Genomic DNA, 15,172 nt, shown 5'->3' on the forward strand with positions numbered 1-15,172 from the left:
GGATAATCGGGATGGGAGTGTCAGAGACAGTGCGATTGGCACAGGACAGAGCAGAGTTTAGGGCTGTTGTACATAGGGTTGCTATGAGTCACAAATGACTCGGTTATGAGTCACAAACGACTCGGCGGCACATAACAACAACAGCAACAAATATTTAAATAGAGTGTACCTTAAGTCTTTAAGCTGACATCACGGCTTCTTAGTTATTTGGTGAGGTCCTTGACAAGATTTTTCCCAGTGCAACACATATTTTGATTCCCTGACTGCTGGTGCTAAAGGTGGTGGTTATGGATTCAAGCAAGATGAAATCAGGAACTTCAGCCATTTTTGCAGTATGATGTCTTGGTCCAATGGTGAGGACTTCTGTTGTCTTGATATTGAGGTGTAATCCATATTAAAGGCTGTAGTCTTTTTCTTAAGTGCCCTCAAGCTGACTCTGACTCAGTGATCCTATCTATCACAGATAAAAACTTGGTTGATCCTGTGTCATCCTTAAAATGTTCACTGTGCTCAAACCCATTGTTGCATTCACTTCATCTCATTAAGGGTCTTCTTACCCCCTCCCCAAACCTCTACTATACTGAGCACTGATATTCCATTGTAAAGACTGGCCCCTCCGGATAACATGCCCAGTGTAGGTGGGAAGTCTCACCATTCTTACCTCTAGCAGCACTCTAGCTGTACTTCAAACTTGTTGTTTGAAAGTTACCAACAACTCTAAGGTTATTTTTCAGTTTTCTACTGTCCAGCTCTCACATGCATATGAAGTAATGGTAAATACTCAGGTGAGGAACACCTTCGTGTTTAAACTAACATCCTTGCTTTTTAGCACTTTTAACAAGGTCTTTCACAACTGATTTACCCAATGTGACATGTCTTAATTTCTTGACTGCTGCTACCATGAGTGTTTCTGATCCAAGTAAAATCAATCATAGATAATAGTCTTCAGTTACCCTTATGTTGTATACTGACCCAATTTTGAGAATTTTTTATATTGAGGTGTTTTCCATATTGCAGGCTGCGATCTGTGATCATTAAATGATTGAAACACTCTTTTCAAAAGTGTTAACAGTTTCTTCCAATCCAATGTCATGTTATTCTTCATTTAGTCCAGCACCTCTGATTATGTGCACAGATTGAGTAGGTAAAGGATAAACCCTGACAAACACTCCGTGTTCTGTACATACATGTTCTTAATGATTACAAGTAAATGTTCTAGAATTCCTGTATTTCTCAGTATTAACAATCATTATTATGATCCTCAGAATTCAAGACATAGTCGAGAAATTCAAAACATCTTTCTGCCATTTTCTGCTCTCCACTAAAATCCATTGACATCAGCAATGATGTTTGTTCCTCCTTCCACAACCTCTTCTGGATCTAGTTTGACTTTCTGGCAGTTCTGGGGTTTTAGTTTCAGGTTGGGTTTTTTTTGTTTTGGGTTTGTTTGGGGTTTTTTTTAAGTTTAAATGTGTTATATAAAGTTACTTGTTAACAAAACAACAAAAAGAATGGCGTTTAAAAATAAAAATTAGGGGAAAAGGAAAGTTAACAAGAAAGTAACTGTTGAGACCATGGCTTTTCTTCAGTCCCTTCAGCCTTCAGGCTCCTCTGTCCCAGGAGCTTCCTTGTCTTACTTCAAAAGCCAACAGCTTTTCAGTTAACTTTTTCAGCATCTTCACTTTCCTCCCAATCTTTTCATTTCTTGCTCTTCAATCTCTTTCCTGCACTCTTCAAACTTTGTTTTTAATTTCTGTGCGTTTTCATAATTTAGGAACCAGAGGGCAAGCAGCTCTGGTCCGGGGCACAGTTTACAAAGTTTACAGGAGGTTCAGGGCTCAGTCACTGCCTGCATTCGGCTTCAGGTCCATCAGTGGTTGGCACAGATCTTCAGAGTCTCATGCTGGTGAGTGAGCAGATAGATGCTCCCCTTCTTAGGTTTCAGGAGCTTCACATCACCAATGCCCTGCTTCCATTCTGGGAGACTGTTTTCAGAGGCCAAGAGGCATAATTTGCCCTGCATTTCAAAAAGTTCACCTTCCTCCAGCATCTTAATTTCTCATTTAGGAAGGTAAACTATGGGCTCAAATTTGGGGCCACAGTTAAGACTCGACATTTTCAGTTAAGACTCAACATTTTCAGTGGTGTCCCAATCCCTGGTAGCTGCCATTGGAGTGGTAGAGGTGGTGGCAGCTACAGCAGCTCCACTAGTTTCTTTGCAGCTAGCTACATGGCCTCTCAGCTTTTTGGCAGTTTCCTCTTGATGGCTCAAGCCATCTTTGAATCATTTTCAGCAAGATTTTACTTTAATGTGGCATTAATGATACTGTTGTATAATTTCAGCATTCTTTTGGGTAACTTTTTTGGAATGTGAACAAATATGAGTAACTTCTAGTATGCTGGCCAGGAAGCTATCCTTCAATTTTTTTTTAGTAAACCACTGAGCATTTACAAGATTGCTTCTGTTTACTGAAACATGTCAATTGGTATTCCATCAATTCCTGGGACCTTATTTTTTGTCAGTGCCTTCTCTGTAGCTTGAAGTTCTTTCAGTTTCATTGGTTCTTAATCATGTACTGCTTCCTGAAATGGTTCAGTGATGAACCAATTCTTTTTGGTACAATGACTGTGTACTTGATAGTTCAGATTTACAGTTCTCAAATACTTTGCAATTTTCTTGAGGTTTAAGTGTGCTAAAATTACATAAATCCTGTTCAAAACACCCAGGCATTCTATTTACTAAATTCAAATTTCAATTTAAAATATCAAATTAATTACACTTTAAGAAAAGGTGTTGTATTTACTCATTGTTGTTGTTATGTGCCATCATGTCGTTTGTGACTCATAGGGACCCTATGTACAAGAGCCCTAAACGCCGTTCTATCCTGTGCCAACCTTGCTGTCTTAAACACATTCACTCCCACCATTCCACTCACAGAATCAATCCATCTCATCAAGGGTCTTCCTCTACTGAGCCATCCCTCTCCAAGGACCAGTCCCTCTCCAAGGACCAGTCCCTCCTCACAACATGCCCAAAGTATGTCAGACGAAGCTTCAGAATCCTTGACTTCAGGGAACATTCTGGCTTCACCCTCTCCAGGACAAACCTGTTTGTTCTCCTAGCAGTCCATGGTATATTCAACACTCTTCTCTAGCACGACAACTCAAAGGCATCAATTCTCTTTCTATCATCCCTATTCACTGTCCAACTCTCCAATGCATAGCACATAACTGCAAAGACTATAGCCCAGATCAGGCGTACCTTAGACTCCAGACTGACGTCGTTGCACTTCAGTACTCTTGAGAGGTCCCTCACAGCTGACTAAAACTCTTAACTATCTCAATCTCTTCACCATTCATACTAATGCTGCCAATTGGCCCAGTGGTGAGAATCTTTGTTTTCTTGATATTGAGCTTCAATCCATATTGAAGACTGCAGTCCTTGACCTTCTGCAGCAAGCGCTTCAGGTCCTCCTCAGTTTCAGCAAGCAAGTTTCAGAGTTGTGTCATCTGGATAACGCAGGTTATTGATGATTCTTCCACCAATCCTGATACCACATTCCTCCTCATATAGCCCAGCGTTTCAGATGATCTGTTCTGCATACACATTGAAAAGGTATGGAGACAAAATACATCCCTGACGGACCCCTTCCTTGATTTTGAACCATCCAGTGTCTCCCTGCTCTGTTCTGAGAACTGCCTCTTGGTCAAAGTATAGGTTTCACATTAGCATAATCAAATGTTCTGGGATTCCCATTCTTGTCAGAGTCAGCCATATCTGCTTGTGATCCACATAGTCAAAAGCCTTTGCAGAGTCAATGAAGCACAGATACACATTCTTCTGGTATTTTCTGCTTTCTGCCAAGAACCATCTAACATTAGCTATAATATCCCTAGTACCACAACATCTTCTAAATCCAGCCTGCACATCTGGCAGTTCTCTGCTAACATATTGATCCAAATGTTTTTGGATAATTTTCAGCAGAATCTTGCTTGCATGTGATATCAATGATATTGTTTGATAATCTCCACACTCTGTTGGGTCACCTTTCTTTGGAATGGAAACAAATATCGATCTCTTCCAGTCAGTTGGCCAGCTGGCTGTTCTCCAGATTTCCTGGCACAACTTAGTGAACACATCTAGGGCAGCTCTGTTTGTTGAAATAAATCAATTGGTATGCTGCCAACTCCTGGAGTCTTGTTTTTTGCCAATTCCTTCATAGCAACTTGAACTTCCTCCTTCATCACCGCAGGCTCTTGCTCATATTTTATTTCATGAAATTCCTCTGTGTCAGCCAATTCCTTCTGATACAGTGACTCTGTGTACTCCTTCCATCTTTTTTTGATACTTCCAGGATCATTCAACATTCTACCCAAGCCAACTGTTGAAATTTTAAAGTTTTCTAGTGCAGAATTTATAGTAATTACTTCCACATAAAGTTCTCTGTACCAGAGAAATAACTTTAGGTTATGTGGCATTAATTACGCTATCAGAATTAAGTTGAAAGGGAGGAAGTGAGATGACTGGTAAAAAACCTACATAGGTAAGCTGAAAAATCAGACATAAAGGAAGATACTTCTTTCTGTTCGAGCTTCATTTAATTTAGTCATGAGTTGTGGGATGATATCAGATATCATCCATGGTCATTACAAAAATAGAGGAGAAAGGAAAAATTGGAATGGATGTCAGAAAAGACTTTAAAAGATTGCACTGGAGCATTGAGAAGCCAAATCTAAAGGAAAACATGTTGAAGTCAAAGAGCTGAATGGAAGATTTCAAAGGACAGGTCAGGAGGACAATGGAATGTACAGAGAGCTGGAATTGGAGAATAAAAAGAGAAGAATTCACTCTGCACTTCTCAAGCTGAAAAAAACCCCTGAAAAACAAATTTAAGCTTCATGTTGCAAGAGGCTATGGGCAATAAATTGAACGAGCCAGAGAGCATAAAAAAAAATGGAGGGAATATACAAAGTCACTGTACCAGAAAGAACTACACTGAAAAATTTCAAAAAGTACCACTGAACAGGAGCCAAAGGTAATGAAAAAGGAAGTGGAAGCTGCACTGAAGGCACTGGCAAAAAAAAAAAAAGCCCCAGGAATCAATGGGATACCAATTGACTTGTTTCAAGTAACAGATACAGCCTTGGATGCATTCACTAATCTATGCCAGGAAATCTGGAAGAGGGCTGTTTGGCCAATGGATTGAAGAGGTCTGTATTTATTCCTATTCCCAAGACGGATGATCTAACTGAATGTGGAAATTATAAAACAATATTACTGATATCACATGCAAGCAAAATACTGCTGAAGATCATTCATAAGGAATTTCCAGAACTTTAAGCGGGATTTAGAAGATGGCACCAAGGATATCAATGCTGATGTCAGATGAATCCTCGCTGAAAATAAAGAATATTAGAAGAAGGTATCAATTATGCAAATGCATTTGACTGTGTGGAGCATGACAAGTTGTGGCTGACACTGAGAAGAATGGAAATTCTAGAGCACTTGATTGTGCTCATGTAGAACCTATACCGGGATCAGGAGGCTGTTATGTGAACAGAGCAGGGAAGCAATGCATGGTTTGGAAATGAGAAGGCAGTATGTTTCCATACCTGTTCAATCTGTATGCTGAGCAAATTATACAAGAAGCTGGATTCTGTGAAGAGGAATGTAGCATTAGGATTGGAGGAAGACTCATCAATAACCTGTGTTATGCAGATGACACAACCTGGCTTGCTGAAAGTGAGGACTTGAAGCACTTTGGTAGAAGATCCAGGAATGTAGCCTTCAGTTTATATTGTGTCTCACTATCAGGAAAACAAATATTCTTACCAATAGACCAACAGACAGTGTCATGATGGATGGAGAGGAGACTGAAATTGTCAACAACTTCATCTTGCTTGGATCCATAATTAACACCCTTAGTAAGAGCACTCGGGAAATAAGGAGACACACTGCACTGGGAAAATCTGCAAGTAGAGAGCTCTCCAAATTACTGAGAAGTGATGTCAGTTTGAGGACTAAGGTGCATCTGAGTCAGGTTATAGTCTTTCTGATTACTAGCTATGTCTCCAATAGCTGGACAACATATAAGGAAGACAGAGAAAGAAATGTCGTCTGTGAGCTGTGGTGCTTGAAAAGAGCACGAACATCCCATGGACGGCCAAGAGAATAAACAGGTATGTCTTGGAAATGGTGCAGTCAGAATGCTCTTTGGAGATAAGAATGGTGAGCCTTCACCTCACATACTTTGCACATATTACTAGGAGGTGCTATTCTTTGGAGACAGACATGATGTTGGGAAGGGTGGAGGGTCAGCAGAGAGGAAGACCCTCAACCAGGTGGATTAATATGGTGACTGCTGCAATGGGCTCTTGTGTGTAAGGAAGTGTGAAAATGGCGCAGGACAGGACTAGGTTCAGATCTTTTGTTCATTGTGTCAATATAAGTCTTATTCTACTCAACGGCACCTAACAACAAAAAGTCATGAATCTTGAAACTTAACAGCCTAAAACACAAAATTATGCCCTTAAGTAATGAAGAAAAAAAGTCCGTTTTCTATGTTTTTGAACATGGAAGGAAGTCATTCTCCCTAGTATGTTAATAGGGAGCTCTGGTGGTCTAGTGCTAAGAAGTTGTATTGCAATCCTGAAAGGATGCGGTTTGAATACACCAGCTGCTCGGTGGGAGAAAGATGGACAATCTCCTCCCATGCCATGTACTCCCTCTGAAAACCCACTGAAGAGTCAGCTGTGGGTCGGTTACATATGAAGTACAGAATAGCTCAGAACTCTAAAAACTGTGTGGATGTCTACATGTGGTTTTTATTTATAATACTAGAAACCAATCAAACTCCAAAGCTGATTATATATGCATACTGGTATACAACCAGTAGCCATCATGTAAATTCCCACTCATGGCACCCCTATTTGTCAAGGCAGAATTGTGTTCCAAAAGGTTCTCAATGACTGACTGTTCTGAATGGAAATGATCAGACATTTCTTTTGAGGTATTTCTATATTCAGTTCAATCTCCAATCTCAGTAAGCAGCTGTGCTTGTTCATTGTTGGCACCACTGACTCTTTAATTCCTTTAATATGAGAGATTTATTAATTGGACTTCAAATTAAAGTCATTTCCTTTGTAGATTAAGATTTTAGGGAAGAAATGGCAGGTAGGAGATATTTTTAAAACTTGTGGTTATTCATAATATGCAAACATAGCATATTTGGATTATAGATTTAATGACCAATTACTTTTGAACAAAAATCCAGAGCCTCAAAGCAGTCCAGTCATAATGTGGCAAAATCCGAAAAGATCTAAATTAAGTGGGGAAAACAATGTGTTTAAGCCACAGGAGACCTAAAAAAGGAAGTTTTTGTTGGAGCTGGATGCAGAATTATTGTATTGTCAAGACTGTGGATAATTACATTCATTCATAATGTCACAAGTGGCCACCAATTTTGAGTCAGCCACTGCTGTTTTTAGCTATACTTATTAAAAAGATTTGGTTTCTACTTGATCTGCACATTGTAATTGTTTTCTATGAGGCAGATTAAGTGTGTTGTCCAGTTTGGAATGAACCCCTAATAAACTATCCAGTGGAGATTTTGGAGCCAGTAAATTGCACAGTAGGAGACTGCCCTTCCTTTTCTCATTGAGCAGCCGGTGGTGTCGAACCATATGTCTTTGGGATTTTGGCACAGGTGGGTTTTTTTTCCTTAAATTATTTTGTGTGTGTGTGTACCATCAAATTGGATCTGACTGGTACAGGAGGACATTGTCCCTCCTTCTCCAGCAGAGCATCTGGTGGATTTGAACCTCATGCTTCTGGGATTGCAGTGCAGTTTCTTGCCACTAAGCCACCAGAGTTCCCTACAGCACAGCTTCTTACCACTAGAGCCCGTAAGTGTGTAGAAACAGTAATTTTCCCCACTCTGTTGCTCTGGTACACTCATATATTTTTTTTAAGAAATTTTTAAAATACAGAGTTATTTCATTGGTTATGACTGAATTGGAAAGAAAAATCCCACAAAAATCTACTTAACTCTTGTTAGATGCCGTTGATTCACTGCAACCCTCTGGACCACAAAATCCTGCCTAATTTGGCACCATCCTTACAAGAAGCCCATTGTTGCAGTTACTGTGAATCTGTTACACTGACCCTACTTTTCCAAGCATAATGTCCTCCTCCAGGGACTGGCCCTTTCTGATATATTTAAGACAAGGTGTCAACATTTTTGCCTCTAAGAAGCACCTTGCCTGAACTTCTTCCAAGGCAAAGGTGTTCTGGCAGTATCTTCAGTATTCTTGGTGAGCACCACAATTCTGTCATCACTTCTCCAGTCTTCACAAGCAAATGAAATAAATGAATATGCTATGTTTTGGGTCTGGGGACACCTCTAGAGACTACTAGAGAAACATCCTTGTCCTCCAGAACTTTTAGAAGAGGTCCTTGTCAGTAGATTTGAGAATACATGAAGTCATTTGATTTCTTGACTGTTTCTTCCATTAATGTTGATGGTAGATACAAGGACATGGAAATTAACAACTTAATGCTTCTTGTTATATGCAGTCAAGTTGAAACCAATTCATAGCTGATCTTCCAGAAGGGTTTTAAAGAAGCTGTAAATCATAAAGGAGACAGGGCTGAAATAAAGTTTCTTTTCATTTTTAAAATGTAAGATTACCAGAGGAATCTGAATGGTTACACCTTATGTCAATTTTGAATAGGACTTCAATCAATACTTTCTCAAGTTGCATCTACAAGGTTTAAGTTATTATCATAGACCAGAGACTGCCTCAAGGACTTAATAGTAATGAATATTAATTATTGCACTTCATAACTCTTAGTCCACAGAGATCTCCAAACATACTAAAATTCATTAAAATGTTTTCACTATTAAAATTGATGCTCTATCAATTGGAGATATCAATTGGAAATACAAAAGACTACTAAAATTTGTGTTAAAAGTAAAGTCAATCTAAACTAACACTACTGGGATAAGTTAAGAACCCAGAATGTAGTTGTTTCTTTATGACAAGTTGTTAGAAGCAGAAATATGATTGCATTCCTCAATCTACCTCTATAGTTCTCTGATGATACTTCTAAAAAGTACCTAATATTTGGGTGTTTTGTTAGTAGAACTGTACTCTTAAGAGAGGTTGTATCTTCTTTCTGCTATATTATTTCATCTTCTCCATGCTGAAATACACAACAGCAGTCAAAAGTCAATCCATTTCTATGATCAAAATATTAATTACAGACTTGAAATTCTCTCATCCTAAGAAACTAAGTTTTCCAGCCCATCTATCTATGGTTAACTGATTTTTGACAAGGAGATGAAATCAGTGAAGTGGGGAAACGACAGCCTTTTTAACAAATGGTGTTGGCAAAATTGGAAAAATCTGCAAAAGACTCAAGCAAGACCCACACCTCACTCCATACACAAAAACCAACTCAAGGTGGATCATGGACCTAGGACTAAAACCAAGGACTATAAACTTCATTACATAAAAGCTTGGAAGAACTCTAGTAGTCCTAATCCACAACATAGACAGTCTTCCAAGTATCCTGAAAAACCTACAACGAGGAGAAGATAAAATAGATGAACAGGACCTTTAAGAATCAAATCCCTATGCACATAAAAAAAAACTTCTCTAACAGGGTAAAATGGGAAGCCACCTACTGGGAAAAAGTATTTGGTAATGACATGTCAGATAAGGGACTTATATCTAGAATTTATAAAATACCTTAGCACCACAACAAGATAAAGGTAAATAATCCAATTGAAAAATAGGCACAGGATATTAGCAGACACTTCACCAAAGAAGACATTCAGATGGCTAACAAGCACATGAAGAAATGTTCAAAATCTCTAAGAGCGATGCAAATCAAAACAACTATGAAATATCATCTCATCCCAAACTGAACAGAGCAGCAAGAAACAAATGCTGGCGAGGTTGTGGAGAAACTGGAACCCTTATTCACTGCTGGTGGAAGTATAAAATGGTGCAACCACTGTGAAAGGCGGTATGGCACTTTCTCAAAAAGTTGCAACTGGAGATACCATTTGACCTAGCAATTCCACTACTGCGAATATACCCCAAAGAGACCATAAATGACATCCAAGCAGATATATGCACACCTATGTTTATTGTGGCTTTGTTCACAATAGCAAGGAGCTGGAAACAACCCAGGTGCCCATCAACAAACCAATGGATAAAGAAGCTGTGGTATACTCACACAATGGAATACTACGCTGCATTGAAAAAACAAGGAACTCATGCAGTATTATTAAAAATGGGTGACCCTGGAGGACATTATGCTGAGTGAAGTATCTCAGTCACAACAGGACAAATACTGCATGGTGCCACTGTTGTAAAACAGGACTGACATCAGGTTTGGGGGGAAATTGAGAAAGATGGGTTCAATAATGTATACTGCATTGAAACAGATGAGGGAGAAAACTGTTTAAAAGGGTTATGTTATTAGGTATTTTTGTCATAACAGGAGTCCAGACGAAGGCTGCATAGTGGAGTGGACCTAGGGGGAAGGGACTGTAAAACAATGAAAGAATTTTTCTTTTACTTTTCCAAGAGGGGAGTGTACATGGGGGGGAGGGCTGGGAGAGGAGAAAAGTGCAACAATGAATGAATGGAAATACAAAGTCTCTGTAAATTTTCATTGAAATAATAAAAAAAAACCTAAAGGAACAAAGAAACTAAGTTTTCTACTGATATTCTGAAGAAGTAATTAAAAATCAGTACTTTTCCTAATATACAATTAGTATATTCTCTGAATTTTAATTTGAAGCATATTTATTAGTTTATAAGCCAACAAACCTTGTATTTCTGCATTATGAAACGTGCATTACAACAACCACATAGTACTTTTAAAAAATAGTAACCAACACACTCTCAACAACTCCAAGTTGACAGTATTTCTTTTTACAGGTGCAGACCTTTTACAGATAACAGTCTATGATGAGTCAAGACAGACTCCCTTTCCCAAAAGAGAATAAAAACACTTAAGACATGCTTTTTCTGAAAATACTAGTATTGGACGTGAACATGTTATGCACAAAACTCATTGATGTTGAGTTGTAACCAGTTCTTAGCTGACCCTACAGTGAGTTTTCAGATGTAAAACGTATGGAAGGAGAGAGAATGCCTATCCATCTCCCACAGAGCCACTGGAGAATCAGAATCACCACAGGTATCATCTTTGATTTAGCAGTGCAGCCTCTTATGGACTAGGCCACCAGAGTTCATAATGTGGACATGGTTTATTTAGTCAGTTTTTTTATTCCTTTAGACAAAATAGTACTTGTTACAGTTATTTTAAATACTGCTTTAAATTGAATCCACTAGAATATATTTCCACAAGGGACTATTAAATTTCTAAAAGGATATTTTCAATTCCATTATCTTTGTATTTGATTTGATTTTGTGAACATCTTTTTAAAATATGTGCACAATATAAAGTTTCTATGGTACCTAAAACAGGACCTTGTAAGATCAATGCCACAATTCACGTTGTGATTTTAGTATTCTGTTTTCATCAAAGTATTTCATCACCAGATTAAATAGGAGCATTTAACACCTACTCTATACTTGGTACTTTATGTACTGAGCATCTTTTTAAAACCTTGCATGTATGGACAAATTTAGCCACATTACACAGATAAAGAAACAGCCACAAAACTACTAGATACCTTGGTCAAGGTCGCAGAGCTAGTAAATGGGTGTGTAGAATTAAAACAAATTAAATCCAAATCCATACATATATCACTGAACTACTGTGCTTGAAACCCTTAGGAGTTATGAGTTTGTCTGAACATCTTATGTTGTTCTTTTGGCAACTTCAAACTGCAGTTTGAGACTAAATTTTACAAGGGTCAGACTTCCTAAGGCTCTGAGTCCATGATGCCAGATTAAGATCACCTGCAACCAACCATGCTGCAGATGGCACACATCTACTAAAGGAACCAAAGTGTGAAACACTATGGATGTGAACTTTGTAATCAAACGAATAGAAATTTTTTTAAAAGGAATCCAAATAGCCTACTATTCTATTTCAGGAGGGGGGAGATATTAAAGTGTAAATTAAAAAATTTACATTTTCAGTGTAGTTTAAAAGAAACTGTTATGTTGACTAACTTTTCCTGCTGCACTTGGATCAATAAAAGTAACAATCTTAGCCATTTACTTGTAATTTGTGTCTTGAGCAGCTCTGTATCAAACTTTACAGTATTTAATGTCCTGAAATCAGTAATTTGCATTTTAAAATATAAACTAGAGCAAATTAAAAGTCATCCCATTAAAATCACATCATCCTAGATTGCATGCAGCCTAAAAGGTTATCAAGATGGGTGAAAGGGTTAATACTCCAGCCTTGGCACTGAGGAGCTCCATTATTCTGTGTTCCTTATTGATCATTTGTTTCTTTCATCACATGACTTTAAAACAAAAAGAGAAGCAGGAAAAAGTGCTTTGCACTTAAAATAATGCATCTCTTCCCCCTACCTTTGCCAATCCTAGCACATCCTCAAGTCACTCTAACAATACAAGAGTAAATCTTGAGCTCCAAATAAAAATGTTAGTAGGTTCCCATTATTTGTTATTAGTTGTGAAATAATATTCTAAATTTTCTGCTAAACAGAAATTAGTGTGTTCCTCAGGGGAAGAAAATAAAAAGGAGCAGCTGATTGTGGCTAACTTTATTTTGTTATTAACCTATCCTCTATATTCTTGAACACACGGAAATAGGTACATTCAATTTGGGAAGTAACTACTAAATTTTGGCAAGTAAATACAAATTTGAAAGAAACAATAACAGATAGCTCAAATAAAACATGTGCTTTATTAAAGACAACCTTAGCCTAAGTATCCTCTCTTAAATCATCCAAGAAACAAGAGAACCCTAGAACACATTCCCCAAAGACAACTTCTTTATACCCTGGACAACTGCCAATTAACTTTCACCCAAAGTCGCAAAACCCATTTCCACTGAAGCTTACAGTAATTTCCTTTTCTAATTCTATTCTCCCCATCCCATTAAATATACTTTTACCCATTGCCACTGAGTAGATTCCAATTCCTAAGAACCCTATAGGACAGAATAAAATTGCCACCTGAGTGTTTCCAAGGTAATCTACACAGATGTAGACTGCCAGCCATATTTTTCTCTAAGTGGCTGGTGGGTTCAAACTGCTGATCTTTCAATTTTCAGAAGACTGTTTAATCACTGTGCCACCAAGGTTCCTTAAGAATTACCTTACAAGCATGTAATTATCAAAGACTTTTTTCTTGCAATAACACACGGCATATGTTAGGAAGGGGAACATTAAACCTCAATTCCACACAGCTCCAAAAAGCTCCAAAATTTAATTAATGTATGACTTTTCATATATAACTTAAGTTTCCTTATCTGCAATGATATTTATCCTATAAGGTTGTTTTGGTAATAAAGAGTAAATAACATAAAATTTACATAGCAATGCCAAGCACATAGTAAAAGTTAAAAAAATTGAATTATTATTCCAATTTTTCTATAAAACCAAGTATTATCCTCCCATTATATCCTCTAATTTAAGATTAGAACAGAAAACGAAGTCAAAAGTACATGAAAGGATTAAACAACCCAGAAACATTGCCTTATTAACTTTCTACTAAAAGATGCTAATTTGTTAATGCAAATACACTGTAAGAAATTCCTAGGTGTTATACAGAATTATTGCATATACATTTATAGACCCAAACATTAATATATCTTGCTTTCTTCTTCTATACTTCAAGTTTTCAATAATGCCATGTAATTTTTATAATTAAATTTTCCTAGAGCTGAACACCTCAAAGATTCATCTTTGGGATAAATTTTGCTATGATTAAATAGATCAATCTATTTAGAGAGTACAAGCTGATAGGAATTTATGGTACTTGTCCAAATATTGCCAGTGTACAAAATATTTTCAAAAGTTGTTTCTTATGTATCAGATCTGAAAATGCAATAGAAAAAAAAAAGAATTTGCATTCAAAACAAACAGACGCAAGCAATACCTGCTTCCATTATGCTAAAAAATGTAAAAGGTTTTTTCATAAGCACTCTAGATATAAATATTAACTGTGTGAGTTGAGAACTTTGAAGTTTCAGTATTCAACAAGGTACACAAGTATATTCTATAAACATATCCCCTATAATAATCATATGCAAATACCATTTTGTCACAAATACTACCAAAACCCTCTCTGTAAACGCAAAGTACAAACACATTTTAAAAGAAAGCTTTCAGTTATAGCAACTACAAAAGCAATATATATCAACACAGTGATTTTTTTAAAAGAGAGTATAATGTAAAATCTAAACACTACAAAAGTGTTTTTTTAAAGGATGCAGTCTTGAGTTTCATAATACAAGTTACTAAATACTGTTTCAAAAATAATGAAACATATTCTACACAATTCTTGACCTCAACCTCAAATAAAACAAAAATTAACAGATGAAAGCTAAGTATGTAGACATAATGCTATAAAATACGATTTTATATAAAATGTACCACTCTGTAAATATATAAGGCTTAATATGAACATTTTTGGATTGTGAGTGTTATATACTATAACTTTTGAGAGATGTTCTCAAACCATTCAATGTGTAGCATTTCTAAAAAGTTTTGATATTTTTCAAGTGAGTATGGTACAGAATACAATTTAATGTGAACCTGCCCATACTATTTCACTCAATAAAATCAAAACCCTCTTTAAGCTTAGTAAACACTGTATCTTTTGAATATCGGGTAACTATACTGATTCTACTGATAGCAGTATTTTGTATGATTAACAGTGACAAAAATTGGCCACAGTTTAAATAGAAGATACAAATTAGATGTCAGTTTTAAGTTTGCTCAATTTAAGTATATAGTCATGTTTGCTTTTTACATGAAAGTGAAGGCAATAAATTAATTTTTGCTTTAACTTAAAAATATTTTTGTAAAAAGTACTATTAATATCAATGCCTGAAATTCAGAATTTTCTACATTTGTTCCATTTTATCCGGTTATTTTGGAAAATACCCTTAGCTACAATATTGAAGGGGGAAAAAAGTCCATGAAATTGGTGACTTAAGATACGTAATTAATGGTGTGGGCCCTTAAAATGAATCAAATCTGTAAGG

This window comes from Elephantulus edwardii, unplaced genomic scaffold (assembly GCF_000299155.1).
Source record: "Elephantulus edwardii isolate Elephantulus edwardi_28Jun2011 unplaced genomic scaffold, EleEdw1.0 scaffold00363, whole genome shotgun sequence".
Taxonomy (NCBI): Eukaryota; Metazoa; Chordata; class Mammalia; order Macroscelidea; family Macroscelididae; genus Elephantulus; species Elephantulus edwardii.